The 11,251-nt window shown below is 37.4% G+C and overlaps 1 pseudogene; it reads right to left on the reverse strand.

Annotated features, from left to right (window-relative positions):
- LOC124964156 (transcriptional repressor protein YY1-like) overlaps window positions 1-8,006 on the reverse strand; it is a 144,080-nt pseudogene extending 136,074 nt beyond the window's left edge.
- Window positions 8,007-11,251: the final 3,245 nt, after the last annotated feature.

Raw genomic sequence — 11,251 nt, forward strand, 5'->3', positions numbered from 1 at the left:
GGAACTATCCCACCTTCACAGCCTGAGCCTGGCCATAACCTGTCTACAATACTCTCTCCAAAGAACCCAAAGTCTTCCACTAGTCCCCGTGCAGTCTGCATGACAATACTACAAGGAGCTGATGACCTGGTCCCAGCCTGTTTGCCCACCAACTCTAGACTAGTACCAACCTGGCTAAACTAACAAATATCTCTGCTAACTGGTGGCCAAACTACACCATCTCTAACAAGATCTTCAACTTCGTCCTTCCTTGGCTATTCTCCCTCAGCCCTAGGACACTATGTAGAGTTTCTTTATGTACCATAGTTCTTGTATTAAGCCTCCTCTATAAACCTACTGTGTGGTTTCTAACTTCAGATGGCAACAATCTGGAAATGTCCAGTGCCAAGTTCAGGGCCAGACACTTCGGAAGTTTTTGGTAAATATTCACCAAATGTTCAACGAACAACTGGAGAGGGGCATGAATGAGAAAGTCAAGGGATTCTTAAGTTTTGTGTATTTGTGTATTGCATCTCGTTAACTAGCATTTCAGTATCTCCTGACAAAACATCATCTCTACTTTTGTTAGATAACAATTTAGGAGTCATCGAGCCCCCGGTGAGTTTAGCGACTGTGACTTACTCTTTCTGAGCCAAATATTTTCAGTTTCAAAGTCCTCATAAATGAAATCCAAATTTTACCATTTATAATAGTTAGGGTTCTCCAGAGAAAAAGAACCAACACTATGTGTATATATATAACAGCAAGAGGTTTTTCATAAGAACTAGCTCCACACCATTAACTGGAAAATCCAAAATCTTCAGAGTGGACCAACTTGCTGAAGACCTAGGAAAGTCATGCTGCAGATGAACTCTGAAGTTACTCTGCCGTGGACTTCTCTCTTACTAGAGGGAGGCTAGATTTTTGTTCTAGGCTGACTTCAACTGATTGGATAGAGCCCACCCACATTATGGAGTTGAATCTCTTTCCTTGAAGTTCACCAATTTAAATGCGACTCTTACCCACAGGCAGACAGACTCAGAAAAATGTTTGACTAAATGTCTGGGTACATCCAGTCCAGCCTAGTTGATAGATAAAATGAATCATCACCTCCCCTTAAACTCTTCTTTGCCAAGACAGAGAGATAAGGAGAGGGGAGAGTATTGTCAATATCATTGCCCTTTGGGTATTGAGCTGGGCTGCCACCACATGAGTTACTCAGCTGCAAGAACTCAGCAGACATCAGGTTCCATCCCCTGGAGTTGAGTCAGTTCCCTCTAAAGAATCATTCTCTGTTCCCTGCAGGGACAGATTGTACTCATCAGATCATAGCATTTTCTCTTAATGCTGCTTCATACAGAGACATTGGTGTGTAGGAAAAGCCCACTATCCCAGTAGAAGTGGAAATATTTTCAAATTCCTGAGGCCCTGTAGCAGGTGAATAAATAGTTTAACATTCCCACATTGAAGAGAAATTGGTATAAACACTGAGACTCTAATAGAATTGACTTTATTTTCTTCCACATCAGAGGCAGTAAGCACTGATGACTACAGATGTAGCTTTGGTTTATCTCAACTGATTTTTAGGTTTTATTCCAAGAATTTTTGACAGGATAATCCTCTAACTCCATCATTTCCAAGACACCATTACATTTAATATTCAAGATGGGTCTCAAATTCAACTTATAGTGAACTATGAAGATTTCTTTTGAATGAACTGTGCCCAGATCATTAAAAAAAACAGATTTTTGTTAAAGAAAGGCGCTGTTGGACCTTTTTTATTTCCCTAAACATTAAATATTCTAATGCCATAAGTAACATTTTGACTTAGTTGAGTTCATTTTTATTTTATTCTTAATTTTTTTTAAACAAAGAACTGTTTGGTCTAATAATGAACTGAATTACATTTATTTTGTGTGTATCTTATCCACTGTTAGAATTCTGTATTTATGTTTTTCCTTCCTTTTCTATATTTTAAATTTTTTATTCAGTTTTTTGTGCCTGCCATTTAAGAGGCAAAAAGCAGAATGAGGAAAATTTGTCAGATGATAAAAAAAAAATTTCAATTCTAAGCTCCCTTTAAATGTGTGAGTCTAGGTGTGGCAACCAGAGAAGACAACAATTCTGAAAGTGTATGTCATTTAGAAATTTAAAGGCTAGATTTTTGGTACTGCTCTAAAAGTGAAAGCTTGACATTGGCTGATGCATGCACTTGTGGGCATAAAATCTGCATCTGCAAATGGACAATAAGCTGCACGTTGAATGAGCACGTGTGTGCAGGCACATAGTCCCCGTGCATAAATACAGATATGGGAGTCAGCACAGTGCTCACTGCCTGGTCCCACCAATTTTAAAATGCACAAATACTGGATTTTACTCTACAATTACAGATGCATATTTTAATACAAATAGGAAATTTGCTCTTTCTCTGTTCTTCGCCGAGCTAGAGAGAATTTTCTCACAAATACCTCTAAATTCAGCCGGTTGAACACATTTTTCTTTAAGAATGATAAGAGAGCAGTACAGAGGATAGAATCAAAATCCTAAGACATCACCCAAATGTCTTTCTCCCTAAAGGATTTTGAGAGTCTAAAAGAAAAGTAAAATTTCTTCCTAGTACCCTATTAAAAGAATTAAGGATCAGTTTTAGAACCTTCTAACAATTGTTTTCTGGAAAGTAGATTTAGGAGCTTATCCTCTAGTGACTTAATCCCCTGAGATAATTGTAAAAGGGAGATTGTCATGTTAGATATGAAGGGAGTGTTGGAAGGTTTCCTGGAAAAGCATTCCGTCTTGTTTTTGTGCTTGTAGTTATTGAGTCTGGGTTCCCTTGCAACATGGGTGAATATTGGTTTTTACATTAAAAAGAAAAAAAAAGTTTATCATCTCTTCATTTTTCATGTCAGATGGGTTCCTTGTGGAAGAAAGAAGATGAAGTTCTATGAAATCTACATGTGTTTCCTGTCTTCAGAGATTATATAGCTTGATTAATAATCAATATAGGTATTCCCTTGCTCCTCTAAAAGTTAGAAGTCAGTTTGCTAAGGAAGGTAAACTTTTCAATTAAAGGGGAAAAAAAAATGCCTCAAGTTCCATTAAAAAAAAGAAAAAAAAAAAGTTAACTTCTAGTTAAAATTATTGTATGAAATAAGGCAATGAGCCAATCTGAATAAGAAGTCAGAAAGTCATGCTACAAATTTTCTGAGGGTAAAAGAGCAAACTACCCCACATGGACTAGCAAAAGAAGCTCCTTCTACTTCCTTTTCAAAATGCTTGAAAAAGACACGGGCCTCCTAAAAGGGGAACAAGGGAACAGGACGCCAAACTGGCAACGGGAGGATGAAAACCTGTCTGCCTGGCATGCTCAGTGTTGTTGTTCTCAGGCTTTTCTTTCTGTCCAGAGGGAAATGCAAGCCAAGGATTTCATCTTGCCTTTACTTCAGTAGATCTGGCATGAATTTCCAGGTGCCTTCCTGAATGTGAGAAGCAGGTATAATTGGATTTAAATGAATTGTCACATTGATTACGTCCACCAAAAAGAACAGGGGAGGACACCATGGGGAGGGGGTGTGAAAACACATGGGTGATTTTCAAACTGTGCTCCAAGAAACCCTGGGCATTCATGGAAAGCCCTTAAGCAACCATCAGAGGCAAAGGAACTGCACGGTCAAGTTCTCCTTAGTTCAGCTAAATTAAATAGTTTAGGTGAAACCACATAAGTCTGTAGTTCACAATCATCCAGAGATGCTCCAGTTTTGTCAGGTTTTAGTATCAGAGTCTATCCAGCAAAATTTCTTCTGAGGAAGATTCTGTGGTCACACACTCAATATGAAAACCCCTTAAACAATTTGTCTTTCCTTTCATACTCAAAAGGGTCTTGTTTGACTTTTGATTGCCCGGGACCCATTGAATACCCATGATACCTGTGTTCCAGAAGACTGCTGTGTTTTTGCACCCTTTATTCCTCTACATACTTCCCATTCATCTCTTTGTGAGTTTCTATTGGTTCAGGGTATCAAGAATGAGGAGAAAATCATTTTCCACCAGAGAAATTGCTTTCGAACTTTGGTCAGTTATCAGAATCACCTGGGAACATGATGAAAACAAGACCACACCCTATCCTTCAACCCAATCTCATTCTGTGTTCCTTATTTTCCTTCTAGGTCGCTCTCCAACACACTAAAGTTTGAAAATCACAAATCTAGAAGGAAAGAATGATTGTCATTTGCCACTATTATAAAATGCGATCCATACTCTTTGCTTTAGTTGGAGGAAAGAATATCACCAGCGTTAACATGTAAGAATGGGAAGAAATCTAGAAAACAATCATGAGACATTTTATGGTGTAAACAATCTGATTCAGCATTGCTTAAGCAAATATTAAATTGAATTACTCTAAGAGAACAATATATGCCAACCACGTCATTGCCTTCTTCTCACTGATTTGTTTAATACACAATTGATGATGGGAGACAGGTAAATAAACCAATATGTGAGTAAAAGAAGTACAGTATCTGTGGGTGACATCTAACTTTGCCTCTGTATTTCAAAAAAATCCTTCATGGGGGAGAAACCTTTGAGTTTGGGCCTAACACTCAAATTTATTTCCTAAATATTCTGGAATCAAAAAGTTTAAAATACATTGTTATTCTTTGTCTCAATTTTATCATGAAAACATTATACTAGGGTTATTGGAAACAAAACCTGGCATATCTTAATTAAATGTGCCCTTCCATAATTTGTCAAATGATTTTGAAATTAGGAACACAGGAATGGTCATAGTTCAAAATCAGTTTTGCTTCTTTGCATCTCAGAACATGTCTGCTCCTCATTGTGGGACATATTTTTAATGCAAACAGTAACGAAATCAAGTAGACTATTTGATGTAATGTACAAACAGATCTTCGAATTACCTCTATCCTAAGAAAATCTTCAGCATCCACCTGTTGTTATTAAAACGGGTTTGTTTCACGCTGTCATAGATTTGAGAGGTGCTTTGACAACCAAACACCCTGATTAGTTAAAGCAATACCTCCACAGGTACCCTCCAGTTCCTTCCCCTCCACCACCCACCTCAGACTCTCATATTTCCCAAAGATCCATAGGAACTGAAGATCTGGTATGGAATTGACCCAGTATAAAAATTCATTCCAATGGAATGGAAAGATTAGGTTAAAAAAAAAAAAGTTTAAGGACAGGACTAAAGGCCTGAGTGCCTCCTCTCCTTTGGTATAGCTTCTCTTTCTACTATACAGAAAACAAAGTTGAAAGATAATATAACATAGCATGTCATAAAATACAATAAATTCCTACATGAAAATTAAAATGCGTTTTTCAATACAGTGAATAAACCATGAGACACGAAGTCAAATAAACCAAAGTTTAGATTCTTATTTTGCTATTTATTTTATGCTACCTCAGGCAACTCTCTTTACTATTGTTCCCATGTCCTAAAACTATTTGGAACCATGTTTCCTTTGAAGAGTTATAAGGAAGATCGAATTATATAATTCAGGTGAAAACATGTAGGTCTGTAGTTCACACATATTAGAAATTTCATAAATTAGTATCAAAAATAAAGTTCATTTTTTTTTTCCAAAAAATGTCTTTTATATTGTTGGGATAAAATAAAATGAAATTTGATATTTTTTTCATGACTCCCATGGGAATTGGGAGTTATCACTTTCAATCCTCTATCATGGGGAAGAATGAAACACAAATGGTTCATCCATTCAATTCAAGAAATATTTATAAATATTATGGTCTGTTACATGCCAGGCACTAGTGTAAGCGCTCAGGATGCATCAGCTCGGTTGTTAGAATGCTTGCCTAGCATGCACAAGGCCCTGGGTTCAACCCCCCCCCACCAGTGAACACAACACACAAGATCTCTTCTTAGCACAGAGCTTATCTAATGATCAAACAGATGTTTATTTTTGTTTCTCCTCATTCTCAATTTCTAGTCAATACAACATACCAACCCCACGCACTTTGTGACTATTGTACAATTTTGTTTCTATGGCTCTTGCCAATAAAAAAGATGAGAAACCATGTATGGGGGTCACCCAAAATAAGTGCAAGACTGTCACATTAGGCTACACGCACTGACTATAATGTGTTATCCCTAGTCTCATAGTCCTATAGGTGATAATTAGAAAGGTTAAATAAGATAAAAGCAGAAAAAGCACTGACATGTGACATCTCAGGTGGGCACTGCAAGGATTTTAATTATTGAACAAAGGAACAGGGCTGCGAGGGGTGGCTCACACTCTTGGAGTTTCTCAGGGCAAGGAGTGAGTGATCATCTTTCTTGCATGACAGAAGGTTGGCACTTAAATGCTGTCCAGACCTACTGGACATAGTAGGTGGTACAGGGGAAACCACTCTCTTTCTAGCAGTTGAAGGAGAACAGAGGTGTATTCTTCCACATCAAGTGAATTTTAGATAAGAGATCCTCAGCAATGAGGAGAGTGATGAGGATTGCCTTGGTTCATTTTCTGTTGCTATACAAAATCCCAAGGTTGCATAAGTTATGGAGTAAAGAGGTTTACTCTCTCATACTACAGGAAGTCCAAGAGCATGGTGCTGACAGCCTCTCAGCTTCTGATAAGGGCCAAGTACTAATCCTTGAAAGGCAGAAGGGAAGCAGACACAGGCACAAGAGTGGCACCCGTGCGAGAGGACTCAGGGGAAGTGCCGGGCTTTCTTTAAAACAATCTATTTTCACAGTAACCAGTCCAGTTCAGACAAAAAAAAGAACTCACTCCCACAAGAAAAATGTTAATCCTTCTTAATGACCAGGTCATCTCTTAAAGGTCCTCTCAACTTTCAACAGTCTTACACTGGACACCAAGCCCCAACATGAGTTTGATGGAGACAAACCATGTACAAATCACACCAAGGGTGTTCTCTGAAAATCTTACAAAACCTTCCATCAAAGGGCCCCATTTTAACGTCTGTCAAACTCAGAATATACTGATTAAATGACACTACCCATTAAGTTACATTCTTGACCTCTGACTTGCTTTCTGATCCCATGACCCAACCCTGATTAGCAGCTTAGGAGTGGAGAAAATTGATATCCTAGGTGGAAAAGGAGAAGCTGACCATTCTCACTCTTTCTGCTGATGAGAAGCTTCCAGCATGAAGCAGAGTGGAGTGGAGGGGGATGAAAAGTTTTCAATATAGTCATAATTGAATTTTTAACTTTAAATCAAGATGAACTTTGTGATTACTCAATTAAGGCTGTTGTCTTTCTACAGAAAATGAATAAAGGACACTGTTACCAAAGACTGACTAGTTAGAGACTGAGTTTTGATACTGGAGCAAGAATGAACCCAGTAGAACAGTGTTGGGGAGACCATGGGAATAAAAATAAAAGTTACTTGAGGATCGCGCTTCATGGATTGCATTTACTCAGGTGGCAGAAGATGCTTTAATGCATTTGCTATCCACAGTGACCAGGTGTGCATCAGCTTTAGAAGCAGAAAACTGTGTCTAGTTTTTCCAAATCTGAAAGGGAGACTGCACTCCACCCCTTTTCCCGCAGAGCTGTGGAAATACTTATAACACTGGTGAAATTTTCCATGATGTCTTTAAGGACTTTAGATAAAGGTGAGGAATGAAGTATAGCAGCTAGCCAATATGACTCAAAATTTCCATGAGCTATTGGCCATGTGCCTCAACACCCTTTGGGGTGCTCTAACTCTGTCTTTGCTTCATGTATACACATCTTCTTATTCAAATCCAAAGGTTTCAGGTTAAACTACAGTGTCGTTAAATACAGAATTCTTCCTAGGCTGAGCCAGGCCAGGAAGAGTTTGACATAATCATAACAGGTACTAATCCTTGCTCAGCACTAAGAACTTTTTCATGCCATCCATAATCCATACCTGGTGCTTATAAGGGCCAAAGACAGGATTTCTTACCTGACAGGTTATCTTTTCATCTGAGAGCTGATGCTTGAATTTCCATAACAAGTCGTCATTTATTCCATGGTAGGAGATAAGGTTTACTGGATACCACATGCTGACTCAAATACACCTTAAATCAAACATCAGATCATTTCCTGAGAATGGGTTTGAGAATAAATGGGAGACAATCCAAAGTGAAATAGGAAGTGTAGTCACTGACAGAGGGAAAGACACTAGCCTGGGGAGCTGAGCAAAACTTCCTCCACCCCATACTTATGCTTAGAGCTGCATTTATTTCTATCGAATATTATGAGGGCGAAGATTTCAGAAACCATTTTTGGTCACTGAATTACAAACTACACACCTTGGCAACCGAAGATATGTTGTGAAGTTTAGATTCTTTGGCTTCATAAAGACGGTAGACTTCTTTATTCAGTCTAACACTCTTTGAAATACTTCCCGAGCATATAACTTTTAAACTGCTAGACTCTGCTATCGCTATCTTGTCACACTTTAGAGAGTTAGTCTTGTCAAAACTGGACTTCAGGGATTCCAAGTCAGAGAAATGATTTCTGGAATAAATGGCCAGATAGAAATGACAGGAGCAAGTTTGATTTCAGTCAGCATTCACTTTCCCCCCTCCAGTTCTTTCAATGGTAACGTCATATTGTTTCCTTTGAATAACTCGGAATTCTGTTTCTCCAAACAAAAATAAAATTTTATTGTTCATCGCTACATATTATAATTAATTACTATTAGTATATATGGTGAAAATAACTGTAATTGTTAAATACTATATACTTAGTAGATTTGACACATTGGGAATGTTTCTCAAGCTAAAAAAAAAAAAGGAGAATGTCATCTTAAGTATTATTTTATATTGTTCCATGTCCCATAAATTAAGTATTGCTATTAAAGATTTTTTAGAAAAAGTTTTATTTTTGGAAAATTGACTCAGAGACATTTATTTACTGGTATATAATAAGAGAGCCAACAGAAGTGTTAATACAAATGAATACATTATTTTGAAATTGTTGGTTTTATAATGTTTATTTATAGTGGATTGCGCACCTAATAAAAATCAGACAGCCAATGTTGCATATGGTTGGTAAAAGAGCAAAGATAACACATCTTCCTTTTGTAAGTTTGATTTTTCTCTTGCCGAGCCAGAACACAGTGGAAAAGTTTCCTGGCAATGCTATTATAAAAAGTCTAACAACTTGCTATAGCTGCTCCCTTGAGCAGACAAGATAGAAAAAGAATGCTAGGGAGAGTCCACCAGGAATAGATATACATGTCAATTGCAAGTCAAAGAGTTTTCTACTTCATTCCTTCCCTGGGCAACTCCTCTCCCCCATTATTTCAAGTTCCCTTGCATATTTCCAAGGCCCTACACCACTCTCTTTCCTAGTTTTCCTATTTGTCAATACCCCAAAATGGCCTATCGCAGATAGGCACATATTTGAAAATTTGGGTTGGTTATGTTTCAGCTCAGAAATTACTGAGAATCCTCAGGTGTATGACTTTCATAGTTCTACTCTAGAAATAATGTAGGAAAATGATATGCATGCAAATATTTTAAAACTCAATGTTTTCCTATTTTAAAATATCAGGATTTCTGGCATCTGCTGAAAATGTTTCAGATCTGACAATAATGGGTCAGTATTCCCTCCTTGCTGCAATCCGCTGCAGAGGAGGAGAACCTGAGTTTTCTGAATAGAGATTTTTACTTTCCTGTAGACAGTGGTTCTCAGCCCAGTATGATGTTGCCTCTCAAGAGACATCTGGCAATGTCTAGAGACATTTTTGGTTTCCACCACTGGGAGTGGGTATGCTACTGGCATCTACTAAGGAGAAGTCAGGATAGCATTAAATGTCTGACAGTGCGTAGGATGGCCTCCAACAACAAAGAATTATGTGGCCCCAAATGTCAAGAATATCAAAACTGAGAAAAGCTGCCATTGTTCTTACTTAGCTCATTTCTCATTTAGGTTTACTTGTCAGCCCTTTTAAACATTTGGCTCTATAATCCTTAGATATTCATAGAATATGCTTATCCATATATGATCAGAAAGATCAAAAGAACTTATGTAATTGAGAAATCTGTTACCAAGTCAGTTCCTAATTATGAAATCATATGAGGCAGATATTTAGAGGCAGGGCAGGAAATCTTTTCTACTCTGATCATCAACCTGCCCATCTTTCAAACATGAAGAAACAATTGAGCAAGTGTAACTAACAAGTTACCAAATCTCTAGGCCAGGCTGTCCAGAAAAATTCATTACTGATGGCTCAGAATATTTAGTCTAGCCTCCTCCTACTTTTGTCAGGAGACAATTTTCTACTAAGCAGCAATATGTTCTCAACTTCTGAGAACTTTATACACATTTGAGTAAAGAGTCTTATAATGCATCTTCAGTCTTTTAATAATTACTGAAACATAATTGTGCTTTAGTGAACAAATGATCCTTTTCTGAGGTCAATACTGTTTTCTACAGTTAGAATCCAGAGTTGTTTAGTGTGGTATATTATTTCTTTTCTTTTTTTGAAGACAACTAATGAGTGGAGAAAACCAGGAATGGTCTGTGATAGTTTTCATTACATGTGATACTAAACTCGAAGCTTTAGCATATCATACCATATTGGATGATCAGAGGTCCGTGGTCAGATGTAAATCACATAAATCAAAATGCTCTAAGAATATCTTTACATGAATTCTCAGTTTTGTTACTGTAGTATGCTAATTTTAAGTCCTTTAGGTATGAACCGAGGAGTAGGATAACTGGGTCAAAAGATGGGTCCATTCCAAGTTTTTTGAGAATTCTCCACACTGCTTTCCATAGTGGCTACACCAATTTGCAACTCCACCAACAATGTAAAAGTGTGCCTTTTTCCCCACATCCACACCAACATCTATTATTGTTTGTGTTCTTTATAGTAGCCATTCTAATTGCAGTTAGATGAAATTTTAGAGTTGTTGTAATTTGCAGTTCTCTAATTACTAGAGATGTTGAACACTTTTTCATATATTTGTTAATCGCCTGTATGTCTTCTTCTGTAAAGTGTCTGTCCAGTTCCCTGGCCCATTTATTGATTGGGTTCTTTGTATTTTTGGTGTAAAGTTTTGTAAGTTCTTTATAAATTTTGGAGATAAGTGCATACTACTACGCAGTCACATCAATGTTTATAGCAGCTCAATTCACAATAGCTAGATTGTGGAACCAACCTAGATGCCCTTCAACAGATGAATGGATAAAGAAACTGTGGTATATATACACAATGGAATATTATTCAGCCATAAAGAAGAATAATATTATGGCATTTGCAGGTAAATTGATGGAATTGGAGAATATCATGCT

Source organism: Sciurus carolinensis, chromosome 14, assembly GCF_902686445.1.
Source record: "Sciurus carolinensis chromosome 14, mSciCar1.2, whole genome shotgun sequence".
NCBI classification, from domain to species: Eukaryota; Metazoa; Chordata; class Mammalia; order Rodentia; family Sciuridae; genus Sciurus; species Sciurus carolinensis.